The following is a 25331-nucleotide window of genomic DNA, read 5'->3' as shown; positions in this document are numbered from 1 at the left end:
TAGATATAGGCTACTCTGAGGTCAAAATTCACACTTGGCCGGACGAGGCAGGAGCCTGCGGAGACAAGATAGTTCCAAGACCTCTTGGTGAGGGCCAGAGAGTTCAGTCTGGAGGGATGCAGCCCGCTGTCACGCTAACCAACCTCTCCACTAGGTGCCCGCATCCCATCTGTACCCGGAAACCAGCTAGCAACTTAGACAAAAGGAGCATCCTTTAAGAAAGGTTCATTGAACACCTTCAACGGGCTCAGCATTACACAAAGATGACCAGTAAATGGCCCAGCCCTCAAAGAGCTCACAGCTGAATGACAGAGACCTAAAGATTGGAAGCAAGTGAAGAGTGGGCTGCATGAGAACTCTGAGTAGGGCAGACAAGGGGACTCACGGCCCCCCTCACCTTCCCCCTCTCCAACCACCCACCTGCATCCTCTGGGACAGGGCTCTGCTCACCAGGCCAAGCCTGGCTCTGGTCCCCAGGCCACAGCCAGCTGCAGTACTTTGGGGACGTCTCCTAAGAAGGCAGACACATAGCAACCTGAATTGTGACTCTGAGTACAGTAAGCCCCAGAGGTCACACATGACCTGGAGGAAAAATATAAAGAACTCTATTTTCATTTACTTTTTAAAAAATCATTTCGCTCAAGTTTTACTGATAGCTCATATACATGCGGACACTGGCACCCTCCTAGGTCACAAGTTACTTCCCATGAGTCATCCTGAGAGGAGACCAAAGGTCACACGAGGCCACGGGGTCGACAGCAGAGCCCTCCTCAGCCCACATTTGCAACACTTTGTGCCCTGTGGCAGTTCACGTAGACCCACGTAAATGGGCTTATGGGTTATCCTCATCAATTTGTAATGAAACTAAGCTCACAAACTGGATGAATGGCTTAAGGAGTCCAAGAAAGAAAGTTCAAGTTAAAGATAATACTAACCACAAGAATGACAAAACTGGGACTCCCAATCCCAGTATAAATTGTTCATCAGCTACACTATGAAATAAAAATTATGACCAATCCAAGAGCACCGAGTAGAGCCCCTCAAGATTCAAAATGATCAAGAAGGCATTTAAAATATTCATGTATATCCACCAGCACATGTACCATGACCCTCACACTAAATGTACACTGTGTCTCAAGACAGTAGCCATTTTTTTCAATTATGTTCACAATCATGCCATTCACAATTCCAATCCTTTACAAAATTTCGGTAAACTTGATAATAAAATTAGAATATCCTTTTAAGATTTCTACCTAATAGCAAAAGAAATGAATGTGTTCTATAGAAAATGCAGTGCTAAGAAAAAAGGCTGAAATCCACAAAGTAAAAAAAAAAAAAAAAAAAAAAACCTAAAATGCTTTCCTTTATGAGCAAAACTTTCAAAACTTAGTATTTTAAGAAGCATATTAAGACATATTAAGCTGTGTGGGAGGCTTGCCCTACACTTAGAAGAAAGTACAGATGGTATTAGATTTTTGTCTGATAAAATACACTAAAAAACAACACCACTTCTGGTGAGAATATGAAGACATTTTGAAGAGTGAATTACTTCTTTAATAAGTAATGATCTACAGGAAAACTGTTCGAGTACAACCACTGATAGGGTAGCTTCTCAGATAAGTTTAAAAAGCACATACGCAAAATTCATCCACTGTGTCATTCATGGGTGAGATACTGCAAAGAAGAACTTGAAGCCAAAAGCACACAGTTCAACAGGATGTCAGTGTGGTTAACTTTATAGAAATAAGACTTTCAAACATGGTCAAATCTTTACAATTGCTGTAAGAAGATGGGAAATGACCATAAAAATCTTTACCACATTAAGGTGTTTTGGTTATATCGCAGCAAAGTACTTTAAAAAGTTGCCAAACATGTACTACCTAACTTTCTAACAAAAATAGAAGTGTTCCACATTTGCTGGGTTTTCTGAGATGAAAACTGGCTGTTTATAGCAGACCTTTTAAAAATAGTTTTCAAATAAATATCCTACCCCTTCAAGAAAGTGGTGATATTTTAATAAGTAAAAGAGAAAATGCATCTCAAAAGAAACTCAGGTTATGGACAGTATATACCACCGTAAAAACATTTTGAAAAAGTATTTGCACCTTTCCATTTTGTGATTTTGTTGCAAAAATTATTTAAAGTTTGCCACCTACAAAAGCCCTCATACACGCATGCTTTAAATTTTTGGAAAAAGCTTTCTATTTTTTTTAATCTTTCCAAATGTTTCATGGGTTTTATATTCTTTAAATGCAACAGCTTCTGATTAATTTGCAGGAGGAATGATTGACATCATGGAAGATGGGAATTTATTAGCCACATTTAAACTCTTGTACAATTGTTGGATGGGGTTAAAATATAAATCCCCTTATGTACAAGCACAGCCAACACTCACTTCTTCAATTAGAATCTATTTATCATAATATGGTATCTTTTTCAGCTATGACACTTCAAAATCAATTTCAAAGTAAACAGTACTTGGAACCAGACATTCAAGCTGAACCGAACACAGCATTAAAATTATTAAGCAAAGGTTTTCAAAAGAATGACACATTTTCATCATATTACTCTCACTGGCATGTATTACATGTCAATGTTTTTAGTGAGTGCAAAAAGGGCTATTAATAAAAGAAAATCTTACTATAATGTTTAATCCTTATAGCTTTGTAGATTTCAGGTATGTTTTAGAATATACACTGTTACAGTAATATGTTTTATTAATAAATACATTAAGTAAGGGATACATGTTAACATATTACACTTATGGGTAAATACATGTCAACATTTTGAAGCTCTGCTCTATAAAGTAAGCCTTTTCCCCTACTTGTTAGGCTACTTTTCCCAATTGTTTTCCTCCAGGCTTAGCAGACAAAGGCACGACCAGTGGAGTGAAGGGAGCTCACCAGCGCCTCTGGAGTTCTGTATTTATACAGTGAAAAGGCCCACATGAGCTGAACTGGAGTGCAGAATCCAACCTCACACAGCTTCGTGAAGGATCCACGTTCTCCACCAACACCATCAAATGCCTGCCTCAAATCTGAATTATAATCATCTCAGGCAAAAGGCAAAACATCAAGGGCTAAACAACACGTTGTTTATATTTCACCTGATATTTATAACAACTCATATTTTATTATTCCTGCCTACTCTACCTTTTACCACTTTTCAGTAAAAAAAGTTAAGAGCCATTCTGAGCAGCAGCTATTTTGCTTTTCAGAGAAACTACTTTTCACTCCTTGAAAAAATACACTAAAAACTGAAGTCCCCACAGAAGTTCTCAACCTCTGTTCCAACACTTCTAAAACCCCTGTCAGGATTTCCTACTTAAGTTGTAGAGAACATAGTTTGCTGCCAATATATTATATCCTCAAATAAAACTTCAAACCAAAATAGATATTAAAAACTATATTCTCACTTTTCTGTAATTAATTCCTCTTTTATAGCAAAGAGCAGTAAGTTCTGTGCTCACTTGCTGAGCTGCATGGCTAAATATGGCCATGCCTCCTTTTACATCAAGTTCAATGATAAAAAATTTGTGTTTGCTAAGCAAGTCACAATTGCCTAAGTTCTTCACATGCTGTAGCTTTTCACTATATAAGTGAAGTATCATGTGCTACACTCCACTTCCTAAAGCTTGAGTTCTCCGCCTGCAATTTCAAAAATTGAGACTCAAGTACTTTTTTATTGTACTGTATTTTTTTGAAAATGTTTATTGGGAAAGTAAAGAGCTAATACATTTCTAGTCTTGCTGGCAGACACCATGGAATAATTTGGGGTCTTAGTACAGAGTTTTTAAGTTTGCTCCCAACAGGGGAAAAAAATCTTATGAAAAGATCATCAAGACATAAAAGATTCAATATTTTAGATATTTTATGAAGCATACATAATATTCCAATATCTCTGGTTGCTAGTTAACACTAAAGAAAAATATTAGACTATTTTCAACAGGTGAAAAGAATATTTTAAATTTAAAACGTAACATTTAACTAATACAGAAAAAAATCAGTTCTTTGAAGTTCTGGGTTTCTCATGTTTTTGCATCTAAATGAAATATTCTAAGACTGATTCAATATAAAACCCATGACTAATTTTGTCTTTCAACATGCTAAAAGTCATTGGTGTGTATGCCTCTCATACAACTTATTAACAGATAATGCTCAAATATTTGTCCGTATTATAAATAACTATATTTTGAAGGCTAATGGTGTGTCAGGCACTGCGTTAATTATTTCACAAACATCATCTCAGAGAATCCTCATGGTAGCGTTGAGAAAAATGTGGAAGTCCTAGTTATCTAAATCTTCATTTACAAGTCACTCCAGTTACAAGGTTAACTGAGGAGCAAGTTATCTAAACAAAAATACTTAAATGAACTGACCACTTATAGAATTACAAGCAAAAACCTCCCTTGTTCATTCTTCACCCCACCCAATGCTAGCATCTACTCTCTAGCCATTTTATCTTGAACATCAAAAAAAATATTTTTGTAGTTGTTTGTTCAGGGCTTGGTATGGTTACCAGATATTATAGCTAAATACAAATCAACTCAAAATAAAACTGGAAATCTTTTTTAAGCATGAAATAAGGTTAAATAAGATTGAGAAAAGAATTTGAGTACTGGAGAACTTCAAGTCATATACAAAACTATCAATGAGAATGTGACAGAGATCCATTAACACGTAAGAAGAAATAATCATAATGAGATAAAGGCTTAAAGATAGTAACTTCAACATTAAAGGAATAACAGCACCTTCTCCCCACCCTAGGAGAAAATGGAAGACGTTCTTGGGTATTTCTAATAAAAATGACCCCCATAATAATGCCCTGAAAATCAAACGTGATGACATGGATGTCCTACTGTGCTATTAGTCGTGTCAGAAAAAAAGTCACAACCTCCTCTAATTAAACTCTCACACACACATGATTCACCTTATGTTCATTCTAAGAGTTAGCAGAGTTAAAAACTCAGCATGAATTAGGTCACACTGAACAAGGCTGTGCTGGTATTCGAGCAGCCACTCCAGAGCCTGTAATTCTAGCCGCGATGCTCTGCTGCCTTTCAGCCAAAGGAATAAACTTTACATTTTAAAAATATTTTCATAATTTTAATTTTATTTTCAAAAACTAGAACCCCAGGCAAATTTTTTCTCCACCGCTGTTACCTCTGAATTGTGGCCCCCATTTCAAGAAGCTTCACTTTAAAGGGCTTTCCTGATATTTGCTCTCTTCAGATGGCACGACCTCCAGCACCCGTCTCCACTTCACAAGGGCAAAGAAAATCTCAGCAAAGTTGTGCCACTTGGTGGAGGATGAGGCCAAGAGGCTAGACATGGCCGAGGCATGTGGATCCAACCTGTCTGAGCCCAGAGCCCAGGCTCTCCTTGGCCTCAGCACAGTCCTTCTGTAGCATTACTATGGTCTGAAAGACAGCAATTTGCTTGGCTAAAAGGCTGCAAAAGCCTCACGGCTAGGAGTACAGACTCAAGAACGGGCTGCGTTTGAACACCAGTTATACCCTGTTCTAACTGTGTGACTTTGGGTCTGTTATTTACCTCCCTGGGCCAGTTTCTAATGTGTCAAGTAGAACTAGTAACAGTACCTACCCCCTAAGATTGTTGGGAAGATTAAGAGATTTGATAGAGGAAAAAAGAGAAAACACTTAACGGCCTATCATAAGCACTCAATAAATGCTACCTGTGACTATTTTTATTATCACTGTACATTAAGCATACGCAAAGGATTTTTTAAAACATTTGAATCTTTATTTAATCATTCAGAACCTCTATATATTAGACTGATCAAAATGATTCAGGAGTAATTGGGGTGAAGATGGTCTAAAAGAGGCCTACCCAGCTCAGCCTCATCCTGGCAGCCCCAAGGAATCCCCAGGCATCAGGAATTCTGAAGAGCACTGTACCACATCAATATAATACTGTCAAGCTCCAAAGAATTTTATTTGACTTTATAGAACCAAATATCCCCCCTACAGTTTGAAAATTCAAAGGGCAGAGAGCAATTACTATTGGGGTAATTCAATTGCTACCTCAGTCCGAAACCTTCTGCACTTAGAGGGAAATGTTGATTCACAGCTCCTTTGTGAACCTAGGAGTGTAGAATTTTAATTGTATTTCACAGTTGTTATACTAACAGGAGGAGGAAAGAACAGTTAAATGGGAGGTAAGGCCAAGTCTAAGTAAAAACCTTCAATGGCAGCACAATGGATGGGCAAGAAGAAAGCATTTTAGAAATGAACCTACTGTTTAATACACAACGGTGTCTACAGACCTGCTTCAGACTGGAGTTATCTACCTGAGTTATGCACGTCTAAGCAGCTTTAAGTGAAAGAGTAGAATTATTTGGTGAACTCAGTGTGGGGAGATGTCTGAAGATTAGAAAGCAAGCAACACAATGACCATTCAATGGGATCTCATTAATTCAAACTACTGGGGGTGGGGAGGAAGAAGGGGAGCCAGTCAGTCTGAAATAGTACAGCCTAAATTAGAGGACATTTGCAAAGTACAAAGAGGAGCGGGAGCTAGCTGCTAACAAAATGTTCCGCCAAACCAGTCACACTTGCTGGTATTTCACAGGATGTATTTGCACACAAAGTGATTAAGCCCTTAAAAGCTTTTTATAAGTCAATTGAACATACCCCTACCATCTCACTTATGCTATTAATCCATTTAGTGTATCCTTCACAGTCAATGCAAAGCTCAATCACTCAAGTATCTTGGGCAAGTTACATCCTATCAGGGCATCAATGTCCTCATCAGCAACAGATCTCTAAAGCTCCTCCATCATGTCAAAGTCAACTCACTGTCACTGTGTGCACAACACGATGCAGGCTGTCATGGGAGGGATATTAAAATATATAAAATATAAAATATATAAAATAGTGCCCCTATCACTGGTGATAAAAATAGCGGCATCACCAAATCTTGGAAAGGATGTGGAGAAACTGAAATCACTGACACACTGCTGGTGAAAGTGCAAAATAATACAGTCACTCTGGAAAACAGTTGGGCAGTCTCTTAAAAACTAAATACACGCTGCCACCAGCAATTCCACCAATGGGTATTTTCCCCCCCAAGAAATAACAGTTTATGCTCACACAAAAACCTGGACACGATTGTTCATAGCCTTACTTATAACAGCCAAAAACTAGAATCAGCCCAGATGTCTTCAATAGGTGAATGGTTAAACTCTGTTGTCTTTGCGCACACTTACATATATACATACATAACTCAGCAAGATATACTACTCAGCAATTAAAAGGAGCAAACTATTTATTCAACATGGATCAATCTTCAGGAAATTATGCTGAGTGATGAGAGCCAATCCCAAAAGGTTACAGACTATAATCCCACTTATAAAATAATATCTTTTAAATGAGAAAAATTAATGGACAACAGATTAGTGGTTGTCAGGGGTGAGAAACAGTATTGGGAGAGGTGAGGAGGGAAGGCAGTCGTGACTACAAAAGGGCGACATGAGGGATCCTAGTGGTTTCAGAACTGTTCAGTATCTTGACTGTAGCGGTGAACGCATGAACCTACACACGTGATAAAAATGGTACAGAAATTTAAGATCACATGTACTAGTGAATATAAGTAAAACTGGAAAACCTGAATAAGATGGGTACATTGTATCACTGTCAATATTAATTGAGCTTATTATAACAATTTTACAAAATGTTACCATTGGGTACAGGATATGAAGTTTCTCTATACTGTTTCTTACAACTGAATGTGACAGTACAATTATCTCAATAAAATTGTCAATTTCAAAAGTCATGCTAAAATTTATGTATGCTGATCAATTTTCTCTCTGGTGGTGGCCATCCCCCCACCCCTGGCCCGCATTTTCCAATAATATTGCCGTTGCTTAAAATGTTTTTAGAATTTCTTTCTCAGCTTATGACATGTTTTGATTATTTTGTGTGGCAGCAAGGCTTTATCCTTAGGAATAAATTTGAAAACTTAAAATGTCAAAAGAAATTCAGAACTGTGTTAGAGAAGAAACATGGGTGAACAAAGTAGGAAATACTATTTATGGGCAAAAACAAAGTAACTGCTAAGTCAAGAAACCGGTTCTCTTTTGTGGAGTCCATGGGCTGAATTTGAGGTTGTGAGACCCAAGATTAAAACATCACATATTTCTGGTTGAAAATCCCTTCTAGAGGCAAGGCGAGGCCAAAGAAGTGTTTGAAGTGAGGCGATAACCTACCTAAGGTTGCCTTGTCGTGAGGCTGACCCAAAGACTGCTGAATAGACTGGAGAGAGAAGAAAGTAGAGGCAGAGAGAGTAGCTGGGGGAATCGGTACATGGAAAATTCTCCCGATACTAAGAATCACTTCTACAGAGAAGTTTACTAATCTAACCAGAGGTGGCAGCCACCACCTCCCCCATGGCTTTCATCTGTATTTCAGGCAGCAAACTGTGGCTATGAGCCACCCTCCTCTACCTCCCCATTCCCAACTAGGCTTTATACAGTCTTTGTAGGAACAAAAAGGTACTCTCCGCCCACCACCCATAAAAATTAAGACATTCTTAAACCAGAAGAGCTAGACTAGTGCACCCAATTCTAGACTATAAAACTAGTGGACATATGTGTAAAACCTGGAGAAATTCTAGAATGATGCTTTAATGTTTAGAAATATGACCTTAACAATTAAAAGAAATGAGGTTTAACCTTAGAAATATAGCTAGCCTCTAAATGTTTCATTTAGTTTAGCACATTTACTCAGAACTTCCTATATGCTTAGTACTGTTAAAAAAAAAAAAGTATAAATGTCTCCCTTCAAGTGTCTATCAATCCATTTGAAAAGGGCATACCGATATGAAATAGGCAAATAAGCTAGAGGACAGACAACTAAATACCAAGGATAACATAAACATTCACTTACTCTACAAATATTTATTGAGTATCTATTATATCCTAGGCACCGAGGATGCAAGGATGAATTCTGTCCTAGAGGAAATGCCAGCCCAGTGAGAAAAAGGAAAACAATGGTAATATAAAATATGTGTGTGTGATTCTGTGAACACAGGGAAGCAGAAATACTCCAATCAGTCAGCAGGTGAGGTATCGGGCATGGTTCCCCAAGGAAATGAGGCTTAAGCTAAGTCTTAAAGAATACATACTACTGCTTTTAACTAAGGGCATTCCTACCCAGAAAGGCATTTGGCAATGAGGGCAGAGCATGTCTGGTTTCTTACCTGACTGGGTTGCTGGGGTAGGAGAAGAGCAGAAGAGGGGACGGAGATGCTACTGGCATTCAGCAACAGGAACCATGGATGCTGAGTGTCCTATAACACTGGATCAGTCCTGTGCAAAGAACTGTCCCACCCCAAATGCCAAGAGCGAGCCTTGTTGAAAATCACTGAGACAGACAATAGATGCTCACCAGGTAGACCATGAAATGGGAGGACAGTTCAAGCAGAAGAAACAGGTACAATTACACGGAAGCATAAAAGAAGAGGTTGTTCGGTAGCACCTCCAGGGTTACTGAAAGTGTGTGTAGGGTAGTGGTGGGAGAGAAGGATGAAAACTTTTTCTAAGTAACATGAACTTCAAGCCAGTGAGTGGCTTGAAGCAAGAGAGGGGTGTGATCCAAATTGTGTTTTAAAGAGATCACTGTGACACAGGTGGTAGATGGATTGGAAAGAGAGAGAGAGAGAGAGAGACCAAAGTCAGGGAAACCAGGTAAGAGACCATTGCTATTGTTCAGGTGAAAGACATTGAGAGCCTGATTCAAAGCAATGTTATAGGGCATGCAAATTTAAGAGATTAAAGAACAAAATGGAAAGGCCTTGATGCTTAACTAGATGTAGGGCAAAAGGATCAGGAGGAATCTAGGGTGATTCCTTGGTTCCTGGTTTGGGAAATGAGATAGACAATGCCATTGACCAAGACAGGGAAAGTGAAAAGAAAAGCAGATGAATGGCTCGGAGGATAAAAAATGAATACTGGCCATAATGAGTTTGAGATGTGAGGACTGGTGTCCAAGACAGGTCAAAAGCAGGGATCTGGAGTTCAAGAAAGAGGAGAGAAAGAGTTTGATAATATAGAACAGTAGTTAAAGGCATTGGGAGTAAATGGGATGGATCAAGGAAGTAGATACACACAAAATCAAAAAGGGCTTAGAACAGAACCTTGGAGAACTCCAAGAGAAAGGCAGAGGAAGAGAAGCTCACAAAAGGCATTGAGAAAAATAGAGAAATAATCAGGGCTGACATTTACTGAGCACTATTTATTGTGCTAGACAATGTTCATGTAATCCTCACAACCCTATAGAGTACCTCCTGTTACTGTCCCCATTTTACAGATGGGAAAAGTGAGGCACAGAGAGGTTAAGCAGGTTGCCCAAAGGCACACAACTACTATCCTGGTAGATACCAGTATTCAAACCCAAGCAGTCTGGTTCCAGATCCCACACTCCCAACTATCTAACTATTGCTACGTTAGAAATTTAGAATGTGACAAAATCCAAGAGAAATGAACAAGGCAGCAAACCCTGTGGGTAAATGATGCAAAGCAAGATAAGAACTGAGAAGGATCCACTGAAGCCATGATTTGAGAGGTTGCTTTGTGGCCTGCTTGGCCACAGCCATGTTGGAAGGAGCAGCCTAATGAGGGCAGTGGAGCAGAGTAACCAGGAGGTAAGGAGTGGAGAAAATCATGTTAAACAGTAAATGCTTTAAGAGTTTAGGAAAATGAGAGAACTTTGTGGCTGAAGTTGTCAGAAAAGACTCTTCTGGGAAGAAGGTTCTTGACCTGTGTCTCAGAAAGGAGGAGCAGAGTGGGAACTGGTATTCAAATGTTTTCACTGGTGAAAGCCAAGTCAAAAACTATATTGTTACTGTGACTGAGATTCAGATATACCCCTGAGCTCCAGAGATCTGAACAAATGTGACCTACATATGCTAAGAATAATAACTACAAATTTCTATCACATATACAATAAAGACGTGAAATTCAGCATTTGGGATTCAAGATTAAAACAGAAAAGAATTTCCCTACAGGATAAATATTAAAACAGGGCAATGAGTTAGAAATAAATATTCAGCTAACAAATTAAACACCAAATACATTGTCCTGAATATTACTAAGGGCACAGAGAAGTATAAGATCCTGCCCTCAAGACATTTATAGAGAGACAAGTCCAACCACATGTACAGTTCAGCAGCAATTCAAGAGCTTAAAAAATAATTTGATAATAATACATAATTGCTTAGAGCTCACGAGGGACTGCAGCGAGGTCAAGGAGAATGAGGACTCAGAAGGGGCCATGGTCTTTGGAAATTAGAAAGTTACTGGGTATCACTTCCAGTGCAATGAAGAGGAAAATGAAGGGGACTTTTGTTTTATTTAGGTCTTTTTGTTGGTGGGGACCTGTGCATGCTTACCAGGACAAGGGAAAGAAATGAGAATGTCGAAAGTGCTGGGGAGAACAGATCTTGGCACTTGGTGCCTAGTGGCCAAGGATGTTAAATGTCACGTAACGGGGACAGTCCTGCATCCTGAAGAACTGTGCCATGTTCTTCTTTGAAATCTGAACAGATTTTAATTTTGCTTCTGATGGCTTAGGTGTGCCCTTTCCTCAAAAGAGAGGTTAGCCAACCTCAAGTCTCCTCCAGAAAGGGGATCCCTCATGGGAGAGTTCCTATATTCGAGAAAGTCATACCAGTTCACTACATAATACTATCCTTGATGTAATCTGCAGGAAATTAGCATATAATTTCTTTTCAGATCTACCATTAAAATTCCTGAATATTTTCATTTAAATTATAATTTAACTACCCAACTCATAAACTGTATATTAATGTTGATTTTCAGTTAAAAATGAAAACAGAATACTAATCTTACTTCAACTTTTCAGAAAGATAGTAAAAAGAATTTAGTTTCTAAATCTGCATATTTTCCATTGGAGTGAATGGTTCTATTTCATGGCATATAAGTTCCTTGTTGACAGTCCTCACCAAGAGAGACCAAAGAATAAGGCTCTGTCTTTCTATCAATCTGATCTTGGACAAGTGGGTGGCTCTTAAGATTGGATGTGCTCCAAAAACTGCAATGCCTGCTGTGAGGCAGGTAGAACTTGGGCCCTTTCCCTCTTACTATTTACTCAAGTCCCTTTTCAGATCATGTTTTCCATGGCTCTCGCATAACAGTGTGTTTCCTAAAGCAACACTGAGCTCATTATTCTGAAAAACTGCACTATTACAAAGGAACTAGGAACTAAATGCTACACTTTGCAGAACCTGAGGCAGTAAATGCCACATCAAGGCAGATCTTCACATGCCATGAGCTGAACTACTCTCTACCTGTTCTAGGAAAAAAATGCAATCTGAAAAACTAACATTTGCACCAACAGAATACACAGGTGTGGTATGTGCATGCCTGAGTGTTTGGGTCTCCCCCCACAAATTCAAATGTTGTAAAGCTCACCCCCAGGATAATGGTATTAGGAGACAGGGCCTTTGGGAGGTTCTTAGTTCATCAGGGTGGAGTCCCCATGAATGGAATTAGTTCCCTTATATAGATGACTCCAAGAGCTCCCCAGCCCCTCCTGCCATGTGAGGACACAACAAGAAGTCTATGACCCAGAAGAGGGGCCTCATCCAACCACGCTGGCACCTGATCTTGGACTTCTAGCCTCCAGAACTGCAAGAAATAAAGGTATTTCATAATAGCAATGCCAAATACATGGTCAAACTTAACAGATACCTCTCATCACCTTAGGTCTTCTCATCAACGTGACTAAATTTAGTTCATCTTAACCCCACTCGCAACATACACACATACAGGTACACACAAACTTTTACCTTTCATCTCCTAGTTCTTTACATTCCTATCTTCTAGTAGGTGATAGCTAACTAATTGAGTGATATAAGCCAGGTTAATAGGGTAATGGATAGTCATGGGTATAAAGTCTTGATCTTTCTACCAACAAATCATGCCTTCATTCAAAAACACTGACTCAAAGACAGGAACACAGAAGGAAAGCAGGGCACACAGTTTGGAGCAAGCAGGGCACACAGTTTGGAGAAAGAAGGTCTATGAGCCAAATTACAGAAAATATGCCATTCCCTGACTCAGTGCATGTGTATGCGCCCATACGCAACACAGATCTGTCTAGGTATGTGGGCTATAAATTTAGATTACATATTTGTGGGGAAACTTCATTTTAGATGAGCGTTCACAGAGCACTTAGTAAAATACCGATAACCATACAAAACATCCCAGGTGTGGAATGTACCTAGTAAACTTAATTACAGTGAGTGAGTGATTTATTGATAGTCTATAACATCAATTCCAGACCACATCCATTACCCACCTCTGAAATGAGCTCATGCCAAGTTATGCTCTACCAATTCATTTCCCCTTTCTAACTACATTACATTTTTTAGAAAGAATGGCTATGGTTCTTTCCTTTTTTCCTCCATCCTTAAGATGCCACCTCACTCTGAACAAAGACCTCATTCCCTATTTTGAAACCAATATTTTCCATCAATTGGTCACATATTAGGCCATTACAGCCCTTTCTTTCTGGCTCTGCCTCCAATTCCCTCATCCATCTCCCCTCATGTGTTCTGGGTCCCATTTGTTCCCATTAGCTGAGGGACTTTGCACCCACAGAAGTCCAGGGTCTGCCCTCAGGAACTCCTGGCCTATTGGAGGAAGCATACAATAAAACAGCCAATGACACGTAATTAACATTAGAATAAAGAAAAGCACTGGTGGCTAGCAGAGAACAGAGAAAAGGCACCAATCCTACCAGGAATGGGCTGGGTAAATTTGTAAGATGAGTTGACAAGGACTTGTTCCTTTAAGTGTTTAAGAAAACAGACTTTCTTTCTGCCAATATGATGGGTTAAATAACCTGAGACCCCTATTGCTCAAAGCATTAGTTAGACTATTTAAGAACTACTTCAAATGCATAGTTTGAACTCTCCCAAGAAAACAAGGGAGCTCTCGAAAAGTCACAAAATTAAGACTCACTGAGAAATACAGTGATGACCTACTGAGAATCTTTGCCCTGAAGAGTTTGGCTGGTCTCAGCCCAGAAAGAGAGAGTTTAAATGGCCTTTGAGGGCAAGAGACAAAGTCATGGATCCATGTCCTGAATAAGGCAGTACCCAGAGGGCTCTACCTTTAGTCAAATAGAAAAGTATGACCACTAGTAAAAGGAAAAGGCAAGGAACTTTGTCTCAGCCTAAGCTTTTGAAGAGGTGGGGGGAAAGCATTCCCTGGAAATCTTCAACTGAGAGATTAACATACAAGAAATAGTCCCAGGCTGGTAATGATGCATTTGGAGTTAACTCAGATTTACGAAACTCCCACAGTTAGAGTCTCATTCGTCATAGGCTCACAATTCCAAATCATTAAACGCTCTACGCAGCTATGCATCACAAGAAAGACAGTACAAACAGCAAACTCAGACCCTCAGAACTTCAAATAGACTAACCAAATATTCTAAAATATAAGCATATTTAAATAAGATGTTGAAAAAAATAACTGAAATCATGAGAAAGGCACAGGACACTATCCTAAAACACAAGGCTGACTTGACAAAGAACCAAATAAAACTTCTGAAAATAAAAAGGTATAATGTCTGAAACTTCATTGGACAGGTTAAATAACAAAGAAAGAAAAATGAAAAGGTAATCAGTAAACCAGAATTTGAAATTTAAGAGATTACCCAGAATATAGTAAAAAGCTAGAGAAGGGGAAGGATATGAAAGATGTTAAGAAACATGAAATATAGTATGAAAAGGTCCACATACTTTTTACAGGAGTTCCAGACTGAGATTAAAGGGACAACAGACTATGTGAAGAGATAATTGTGGAGAATTCTTATTAATTGATACAATTCTCAGATGCTGAAAATATACTGAGTTCCTACAAATCTCTATCTAGATACATCATAGTGAAAGTACAGAACACAGAGAGATCTTTAAAAAGAACTTTGCAGAATCATGTCTAGGTGTGATATTAAAATGATTTATAATGGAGAATAATATACACTGCATTTTGTATGATCAGAGAAAAGTGTAGAAAAATATGTAAACTGTACATATTGGTTCTCTTACAATGAGAAATTGCTGGGAGTGATGGAAAGGTCTTTTAAAAATCTCTATTATTTTGCTGGTGATACCATGTCTTTTTTAAATAAAAATGTTTAAATTTACAATGTAAATTTTTTATATTTAAAATAATTTATTTATATTTAATAACTTGTTTTATATTTTAAATATTTAATTTTAATCTTTTACATTAAAAAAAAATTCAGCCACAAAAGGAAAATAAATAAAACACCGAAACACATTGGCTCTGCACTTTTTAAGCAGTGTGCTCCAAGGTCTCAGTTTCCTTACCTGTAAGAATGGGGTGATAGTGTCTACTTTGCAGAGCTGTGAAGATCAAAGCAGCTACTATAGGTAACTTTCCCAGTGTTGGTACTACAGTTCCTTATTTTAAGGCAAAATCTGCCTCCCCCTAATTTTCACCCATTAGTTCTAAACTGACCTCTGAAACTGCACAGAACTAGGCTAATGCCTTTTCCCACAATCTTTGATGACTGCTTATCTCATCAACCCTTCTCCATCCCCTATGTTTTCTCTTCTCTAGGAGGAGAACTGTTTCTTTGATTATTTCCCTAATATCATTGCTTCAAGAACTATTCAATATATCAGGCCCAAACTGGTCCACATTAACTACACTGCCCATTTTGCTAAAGGTGACAAAAGCCACTCAGGTTTATAACCCTAGAACGTTTATTTCTCTTCCTCCTTCACTTCCACACTCACTCATGTACCATGTAGAAATTACTTGGAGTCTCCCTCCCATCTTCTCCTCTTCATTCTCTTTACTAAACTGGCGCCCCATTCCCATCACCTCCCCCAACCTCCCAGCAATATTCCAAGAGTCTGTTAAGTGATCACCAGAAGCATGTTCCCCCCTCCCCACTTCTAATCGATCTTGGATATTAACACCAGGTTAAATACTCAATTTAATACTCAAAGTCATTGTTTCCCTTATTTTACTCCTCTGGTCAAGAACAAATCTTAGCCTCTAGTACCTATCAAATCAAATACAAACTCCCACACTGGGCTTCCAGAGCACCCTGCAATGTTATTCATCTCACACATAACCCATTGCTCACCACTTCTCCACATAAATCTCACTTGACCCAGATTTGCCCCCCATGGGTCCCATACCCAGACTCTACCACCTTACACTTCCATGAATCCCCTTCTGAATATTCTAACTCTGTAGCATGGGACACTAGGGTTTGAATCTTGGATCAAACACCTACTAACTCTGTGTCCTTGGACTACTTCACTGGCCTCGCAATATCCGTTGTAAGGATCAAATGGAATCCAGTACACAAAACCCCTAGAGTAGAACTGACACTCAGTAGGTACTCAATAAACTCCAGGGTCCTCCCTCCCCTGTTCCCAGTGACTGCCCCTGTATCTTTTATTTATTCTACAATCTAACAGTGATATCCCAACACTTGTTGCTAATTGTTTCAGGTGTTTATCTTATATTCCCAGCTAAATTATTCCCTTGCATCCTTTGCTGTGTTCCATACATACCGAAAAATTGGTAGACTAAGTCCAATCATTATATATTCTTTGACGAGGAGTGGAGGTTAAGAGTGACGATTGTGTTTGAAAACACAGCATATTCATTCAATAGCATTCGAGCAACTACTGGGCAACAGGATACTATGTGCTGAGGAGATATAATTCAACAAGAGAAACAAAAATCCCAGCCCTTCTGAAGCTGACAGTACAATTTACAGACAATGACCAGAAATTTTTCTAAGAGTACATTTGAAGGTGATATGTGCTATTTTAAAAAATGAAGCAAAGGAGGAGGAAAGAGTGGCAGGGGTGGGCAGGGGTGTGTAACTTTAAGTACAGTGGTCAGGAAAGACCTCATTGAGATGATGACATTTGAACAAAGACTTAGAAGAGACGTAGGAGAGACCCATGCAGATGTCTGGGCTAGGAGTCTCAGGCAGAGGAAGGAGAGAGTGGGAAGTCGTGAAGCAAGGTGGGGACACTGACCAGTGCGAGCGTGATCAAGGGACAGCAGGGGGTCCGAGTGAGTAACATGGAGAGTGACAGAAAAAGGAGGACAGGAGCTTCTGGGCTGCTGAACACGTGGAGGTGCTGGGAGAGCAGCACGCTCAAGAGGGAGCGTGGAAGTGCCACATAGCTTGCCCTCTGCATCTCTTCCACATGGTTCTTCCTGAGTTACATCCTTTTTTTAATAAACTGGTGCTTTATCGCAACTAAAGGATGATTTGTGAAAACCTGTTCAACTCACAGCGGCCTATCTTCAGCATCTTTCGGAAGATACTCAGTAACCGGAGGAAATACTGAGAGCATCCTCAAAAAAACACATACCATCTACTGAAAGAGTTTCAGAGTTTAAAAGCATGACCTCTCCCGGCTCTGGAAAAGTTGTAAAATCAGCAGAGACTGACATAGTCACTTCCAGAATGTCTATATGACCCCTCAATAGCAACAGGAAAAGACAAAAGCAGCTCCACCTTTAAGAATTTCCAAGAAACCCACCGGAAGAGTTGTACCAACTACCATTAAGTGTTGAGAACATTTCCAAACCTGCCTCAACCATCAGATTGGCTGAACCAATAGCAAAAGCCTCACCACCTCCCCAGAGAGACAGGGGAGCCGGACCTGTACCAGCTACTGCCAGAGCTCCACCCCTTCCTAGATTAACTTCATTACCCACGACTAAATATTTATAGACTCCTGTGTCCTCAGTGTCCTCTGAACCTTCCGTACACACTTGGGGGGGTGAGAAAAACTGCTTGTCTTCTGCCTCCTTCCAAAGCTCTACCCTGAGCAGGCTAGAGCTCCACAGACAGAGGTTTGGAGCTTCTAGGAAGGACAACGTTATAACTATATTTAAGAGGTTGTGACCAAGTCTCATTTGTGTTTTTATTTTACAATACTCTGTAGTAAAATCACACACATGCACTCAAAAAAAAAAAAGGGGACAGAGAAAAATGGAGGGCCTGATCACATAAGACCTTATATGTCATCATGTGGGCTTGGGTTTCTCTAAATATGAAAGGATTCATTCGAGGGTTGCAAGGTAAGGAGTGACATGATCTGACATATATACTAACAGTATTATTCTAACTACTATGTTGCAGGTTGCCAAAGGGACCAAGGGCAGAGTGGGGGACTTGTTTGGAGGCCACTGCAATAATCCAGGCAAGAGATGACGGTAAGCAAGAACAGGGTGGTAGCAAGGGCAGCAAGAGAAGTAACTGGATTCTAGACACGTTCTGAAGATAAAGCCAATTGGATTTCCTGGCAAATAGGAAGTGGGATGTGAGAGAAAGAGGGTGTCTCCAAAATTTGAAGACTGAGCTAAGGATGGAATTGCCATCAACGGAGATGGGGAGTGGCATAGGTGGTGCAGATTTGGGAAAGGAAACCAGGGATTCAATTTTGGGCATAAGTTTGAGATGCCCACATGTGGAGAGCTGTCACACAGGCACTGAGATACACAGTCTGCAGTTTATTCTGACCACCAAGTCCTTTTACTGATTTATTCTCATCAAAGCACTAGTGAGAAGATAAGAGATTAAAAGGAGGAAGAGTAGGGATGGTTCTCTGCCCTTGAGGATGTGGAAATCTCAAAAGGGAACATGAAAGCCTTTTCTGCCACCTATGGCACAGCCTAAGCTGGAAATGGCATCTTCCTTTTCTAGCACTTGGAAAGGCATCAAAGGAATGAGATGAGTACATCCAAAGAGTGGTTTTAGACACAAAAACACGCCACCATGTTGACTGTCTGGGTTCCAGCTGTAGCCAGAATACATGCCAATGATACAAGCAAATGAAACCACATCCACCATTTTACGATAAAATCTCCCCCAAACTCCCCTCTCACAGTTCTGTTCTCCAGATAGAGTGTGGTCTCCAGGGCTATTTTCCTTGGAAATCATGATCATTTTCCAAAAGAAAATGTGTTCGGGTTTTCTAATGGTCAAGGAAGAGGACGAGACTAAGAACCGGGCAGCTTGAGTCAGCCCTGGCTCCCCTCCACAGGCCCCGCCCTGCCTCTGCCTCCTGACTTGGTTTCTCAATGTGTAAACACTGCAGCAGGGAAAATATTTTCCACTGCCTACACACAGGGCATTTGTGAGCATTAATGAATTAATGTGTATAAAACACTATGAGCTACTCAAATAAAAGGACAATGAAACTCTATTTGTAAATTTTTGAGGTCCAGACAGAGCAATCTTAACTCATTTCGTACAAAGCCCACTGAAAAATCAGACTAAGATATCAGAAGTTATCCTGCACCAGCCTGAAGAGACAAAATGAGATAATGTCTGAAAGCTCTTTGTGAAGTTCAACTCCAATGTTAGGGTTTCTAGCAACAAGATAAAAATGCAATATTAAACAGGTTAGGAATCATTACAAACCAATAGAAAGTTGTAGTTCTAGTAAAGCTCCCCGTGGTGGTTACATGTGTTGACCTGTGAGGCCATATTCTGAGTTGTTGCTGGAAACATGACAAGACCCGGGAAGAAAATATGGGCTTTTGTCTAAGAGCCGTAGGATTGAGCACAGCGTAAGAGCCGTCCATGAAAAGAGCTTTGTTGAAGGCGTTTTCCCTTATTTTCTAGACGCTCTCCAAGTCCACTCAAGTGGTCACAGTTACCACTGAAGTGAAGAGGCCACTGTATAGATTCTGCTGAGGATCCAGGTAGACGGTCTTCCCTGCCCACCGTGATTTTTCCTTCAGTATTCAAACAACCTTTCACGTTGTCTCATTCCTGGCTCAGACTGTGCCAAAAACCAGATGAACGCACGACCTGGAGGTGGAACCTTTCCCCCACCAAGCAATGATGTGCTCAGGTTACTGTGACCATCAGGTTTTCTCACACCTCAACTTTTCATTTCAGAAAGAGAAGAGCAAGTGGTGGCTAGAAAAATATCCAACACGCAGAGGGCAGAAACAACAAGCTACAAATGACTCCATGATTCACCTGGATCTAGACCAAAGATCTTGATGAGTTCACCCCGACAACGTTTCCGCGAGCAGGCCGGCACGGTCTCCCCACTGTGGACACCTGAGGCGGGAAAGGCTGACTCGCCCAAGGTCAGCGCGTTCTAATCCCTGAGCTGCTCATGACTCACGGTAAATTCCAAACTCCCAGTTCTGTGTTTACTGCACACGGACACTAATCTCCCAACTGGTTTCCCTACTTTTGGCCCCAGCTCCCCCCAGTCCGTGAGGCCCGCAACCAAAAGATTCCACTTCTTCAAATACTGCTCTGGGGGTCCAGCCGTGCTCACCTCCTCTGAGCCTCTCCGTGGCTCCCCACTGCCAAGAGAGGAAAGGCCACCCTTCTACACCTGCCATTCAAGGCCGCTGTGTGTGAGCGTCCCTCCCAGGGCCTCTGACAACACTTCCCTTCTCCTCTAGAGGGGGCTCTGTGGTGTTCTGGCTGTCGCACATCCTTCCCTTTTTCCAGTTAGCACCTGCATCCCCCCTCTGGGGAGCCCTCCACTGTGCACAGCTTTGACAGGATGTAGGATCCCATTGTCCTTACAGAAGGCAACGGGAATTCGTTGCAGCCAGGGGTGGGTACGTGGTAGAGAGCTTATGCAAGGGAGTGCCATAGGAGCAATTAGAGTCATAGTTAGGCATCAAAGTCTGTTTCTGTTATCACCCAAGAACTACGGCTAAAGCACTCTCCAGCCTATTTCCTACAATTTCCCATTACAGGCTGGCCATTCTATGAGGGTGGCCTACTGCGTATCCCCATCTCCCCCAGCCAAACACTGCATGTACACTTCTACCCCTGTGCTATCTGCCTGGAAAACACGGGGCAGAGGTGCCTGACCGGGGTAAGCACAGGGCAGGAACAACAAACCCAGTCCAGGAGCTGGGCATGCTGAGTCTTGAAGGATGAAAGCAAGTGAAGAAGACTAAAGGGAAGGATGCAGAGCTGGGGAGGAGACACATTCCAGCCTGTACACTGAGCACAGAGAACACGTCGATCTATGGAGGATCTGAAGTCTCTTCTTGAGAGCTGTGTGCAAGATGACAAGGGGACAAAAGCTGAGACTAGAGATGCAAGCAGAGCTCCGCTCGGCACTTTACCATTTGAGTCTCCATCCTGAAGCTTAAGGGGTGGCTTAGAAGAAATACAAGAATAAATCCCTAAAAGCCAGAAAGAGAGCAAAACTCTGTTTCTCCCAATTAGCTTTTTGAAATTCTTAACATTTACTCTTAATACATGCACTCACCTCCACAAAATACAACATAATATTAAGCCAAGACACCTGCTTCAGTTAAACTCATTCCAAAATCATTTAGTTTTGCATACATAGAACCCCCCAAAAAAAATCAACCCCATCACATTCCTGAGCAAAGCAGGAAACAGAAGCAACTGCAGTGTGTCCAAGTGTCAGGCTGTGGAAAGAACCAAGGCAGAAAAGAGACACCTAACCTGGATTAGGGTTCTCCATCTGTCTCTAACTAGATGTGTGACTTTGGGCATGTTACTTAATTCAAGCCTTGATTTCCTTGACTGTAAAACATAGCTAATGATGACAACAGCTACAAGACAGTTAGGGTGATAAAACTGAATGTACCTAAAGCACCTGGTACACATCAGCCACACAATGACACCGTCCCTTTCTTTCCAAGAAACAGTTCCCCCGGGCTTCCCTGGTGGCGCAGTGGTTGAGAGTCCGCCTGCCGATGCAGCGGACACGGGTTCGTGTCCCGGTCCGGGAAGATCCCACATGCCGCGGAGCGGCTGGGCCCGTGAGCCATGGCTGCTGAGCCTGTGCGTCCGGAGCCTGTGCTCCGCAACGAGAGAGGCCACAACAGTGAGAGGCCCGCGTACTGAAAAAAAAAAAAAAAAAGAAACAGTTCCCCCAACAAAGACCTCAGTTTCTGGAAGGCATGTCCCTCACACCCTGGGGCATCACTGGAAAACCAGTGGTCCAGGAGTGAGGAGATGTGGGTTCCTATAACTGCCATGTCCAACTGTGTGACTGGGAGAGGTCAACCAACCACTTGGGAGCTCCATTTCCATATCTGTAAAATGGAGACAATAATCACTGCCCACTCCTGGACATGCAAGGATTAAGGGAGGGTCACAGAAGCTTTTACGAACTCCAGATACATAAACTATCATCACCGAGTATTTGTGTACTTATAAATGACCTTCTCTGAGACATATTTCTGACACCACCTCTGAAATTCCAGTTCAACCACTTTCCTCATGTCACTCACGAACCTACAAAGACTCTTTATGCTTGTTAGGCTTCTTTCAAATTCTGTTTGATTTCCAACTCTCCTTAACGTGGTCCCACCTTACCTGGCTCTCAAATACTCTCTCCTCCTGCTCCCCCAGATTTGCAGGCTGTCCTTCTCATGGTCCACACTCACTCCCGCCCCTACGCTGGCTCTCCTACCTAAAGCACCCTTCCTTCTCCCTCTCTATTGACCTAAGTGGATAAATCCTAACACCCAACTTATTCTACCTGCTCCATTACACCGCTGGTTACTCCAGCAATAAGGATTCTCTCCTAGTTCTGAACTCCCTACCAGACTCTCAGTTGATATTTTACTAAATTCCCTAATTTCTCCTCTCTGCTAGTGTTCTCTTCAACTAGGTGATAACAAGCTTCTTGAGGGAAGAGAGCATGTCATTTTTATGCCCATTCCCCATTCCCTAAAAAGTTCAACATAGCGCAACAACATAGAAAGAGAACATGGACGGGAGGTTCTCACATCTCTCTGTGCACCAAAACTTTCATCCTTGGTTCATTTCCAGAAACTCTTAGCAAGCACCTACTCTGTGCTTGATGTGAAGGAAACCAAGGTGAGCAGGGCAAGTTCCCAGGTCTTAGAGGCTCAAGACACCAACAGGTCAATGATGGACTCCGGTCCAGTGGAGCAGGGGAAGCTGCAGATTCTAATGCTGACCTTCAATCTACAACCACGGTTAAAACAAAACTGCCTCTTCCCTTATAGGAATTGAGCCATGAATTCTGACAAAGATGTACTTAATGCATTATGAGCAAAATACTGGGAATAATCGCAAAGTCTCAGATTGAGAACAGTATACTAATTTTACGCAGTCACTGAAAATGATAATTTTTGAAGGATATTTAACAAACACATTAATAATATCACAAGTAAAAAATAAAGAATGCCCCGTGTACATACTATGTGATCCCAATTACGTTATGTTGAAACAAGCTGTTGCTGACCACAGGTTCACTGTCCACCCGGCCCCACCTCAAGCACTTCACACAATGACCACCACAAGGGCAGCCTGGGTGGGACCTTCCACATCCCCCATGATCTCTACCAGCTTCCCCCAAATAACACAACCTAATTAAAACTGTGTTTGGCTTCAAGACAAGCCCCCTCTTTCTAGTACAACTGCTTTCCCTCCATTCTTACTATAGTGAAAAGCTGGAGTTGCCTCGTAACATATGTTCATCATTTATTCTGCACCATTGTCCATAAACTGTTAGTGTCATTTCATGGATGAGAAAACGGACGGAGGGCCCAAAGTCACCAGCTTAAAAAAAAAAAAAAAAAGGTAGAGCTGGGAATTAGAGCCATGCATATCTCATCCTGATCTCATTACCTGGACTATAACACCAAGAGCATTTTCCATCCCCCTCTCAGGCCCAACCAAACTCAGCAGACTGTCAAAGCCCCACGTGTATGATCAGGCCAGGGCTGAGTTCCCGGGAAATCTTACCTCATTCACGCTCTCACTATAACTCTCCTAAATGTATTAGACCTAATTGTAGCATTTGTCTTTCAAAAGTATTTTGGTCTCCCCGAGATGTAGAGTTTCAGAGTGTCTAATAACTCCTCCATGCATTAATCATTAAGTAACCTGTATACAGACAAGTTTTTCACCTGGATAGATGAGAAACCTACATATACAGGTAATTTCAATTAGGACACATCTCTCAGGTTATGAATGGGCCAGATTCCAACACTTGCAAATGGGTTAGTTATTTGCAGCTGCTACATGCCATGGGGGTTAAATATCCAGAGCAGCCCACAAGAGCCTTTTTATTTTTTGCCTCAAATACTAACCCGTGAGTATTTTTTTTCATAAATTTATTTATTTATTTATTTTTGGCTGCGTTGGGTCTTTGTTGCCGCATGCCGGTGAGTGGGGGCTACTCATCGTGGTGGTGCGTGGGCTTCTCATTGCAGTGGCCTCTCTTGTTGCGGAGCACGGGCTCTAGGAGTGCAGGCTTCGGTAGTTGTGGCTTGTGGGCTCAGTAGTTGTGGCTTGTGGGCTGTAGAGCACAGGCTCAGTAGTTGTGGTGTACGTGCTTAGTTGCTCCGTGGCATGTGGGATCTTCCCAGGCCCGGGCTCGAACCTGTGTCCCCTGCAATGGCAGGCGGATTCTTAACCACTGCGCCATCAGGGAAGTCCCTAACCTGTGAGTATTGTCCTAAGCATCAAGTTTACCCATGTTTCCACAGGACAATCAGAGTTCGCATTTAGAATTCCAAAAACATACTTCCTCCTGCTATATAACCCTGGTTGTGGGATTAGACCCTTCTCCCTCCCCCACATTCATGGAGCCGTGGAAGCCAGGACTCTTCCAACTTATGTGAGAATCAGGGCTGCAGTCTGAGGGCTGCAGCAGGGCCCAGCATCCGTAGTCTGGGTCCCCCTCCCTTTACTGCAGGGGGGATGCAAGGGGCTGACCTACAGTCCCCTTCCCTGCCACCACCCATTGTGTTAGACATGGTGTCCCTGAGAAACGAATTTCTGTCCCAGTTTCTCCATTAGCCTGTTACTATTTTTTTTTTTTTTTTTGCGATACGCGGGCCTCTCACTGCTGTGGCCTCTCCCATTGCAGAGCACAGGCTCCGGATGCACAGGCTCAGCGGTCATGGCTCACGGGCCCAGCCGCTCCGCGGCACGTGGGATCTTCCCGGACCGGGGCGCGAACCCGCGTCCCCTGCATCGGCAGGCGGACTCTCAACCACTGCACCACCAGGGAAGCCCTAGCCTGTTACTATTCCTCAGCAAGCACACGTTCTCTTCTGATATTTTCCAGGTACTTTTTCTACTGGTAACAAATAGAAACATCCAATAGAAATAACAAATAAAAGTTGGCTACAAAATATACATTAAATTCACTGAGAAGAGGGGGTTCCAGCATGCTGTCCTGGCTTTATTTTACTCACTAGGAACATGTCCCCCGGGGCAAGCATTGATAATTTCAAGTCTCTGAGCTCCAGTTTCCTGATCAAGAAAA

The 25331-nt window shown here is 41.5% G+C and overlaps 1 protein-coding gene across 3 annotated transcripts in view; it reads right to left on the bottom strand.

Annotated features, from left to right (window-relative positions):
• Positions 1–25331, bottom strand: part of ARHGEF28 (Rho guanine nucleotide exchange factor 28) — a 330335-nt gene that overhangs the window by 262122 nt on the left and 42882 nt on the right. The window lies entirely within an intron of this gene.

The sequence above is a fragment of the Kogia breviceps genome, chromosome 4 (genome assembly GCF_026419965.1).
Source record: "Kogia breviceps isolate mKogBre1 chromosome 4, mKogBre1 haplotype 1, whole genome shotgun sequence".
NCBI classification, from domain to species: domain Eukaryota; kingdom Metazoa; phylum Chordata; class Mammalia; order Artiodactyla; family Physeteridae; genus Kogia; species Kogia breviceps.
The sequence above is the reverse complement of the archived record's forward strand: the minus strand, read 5'-3'. Positions and strand labels throughout refer to the sequence as shown.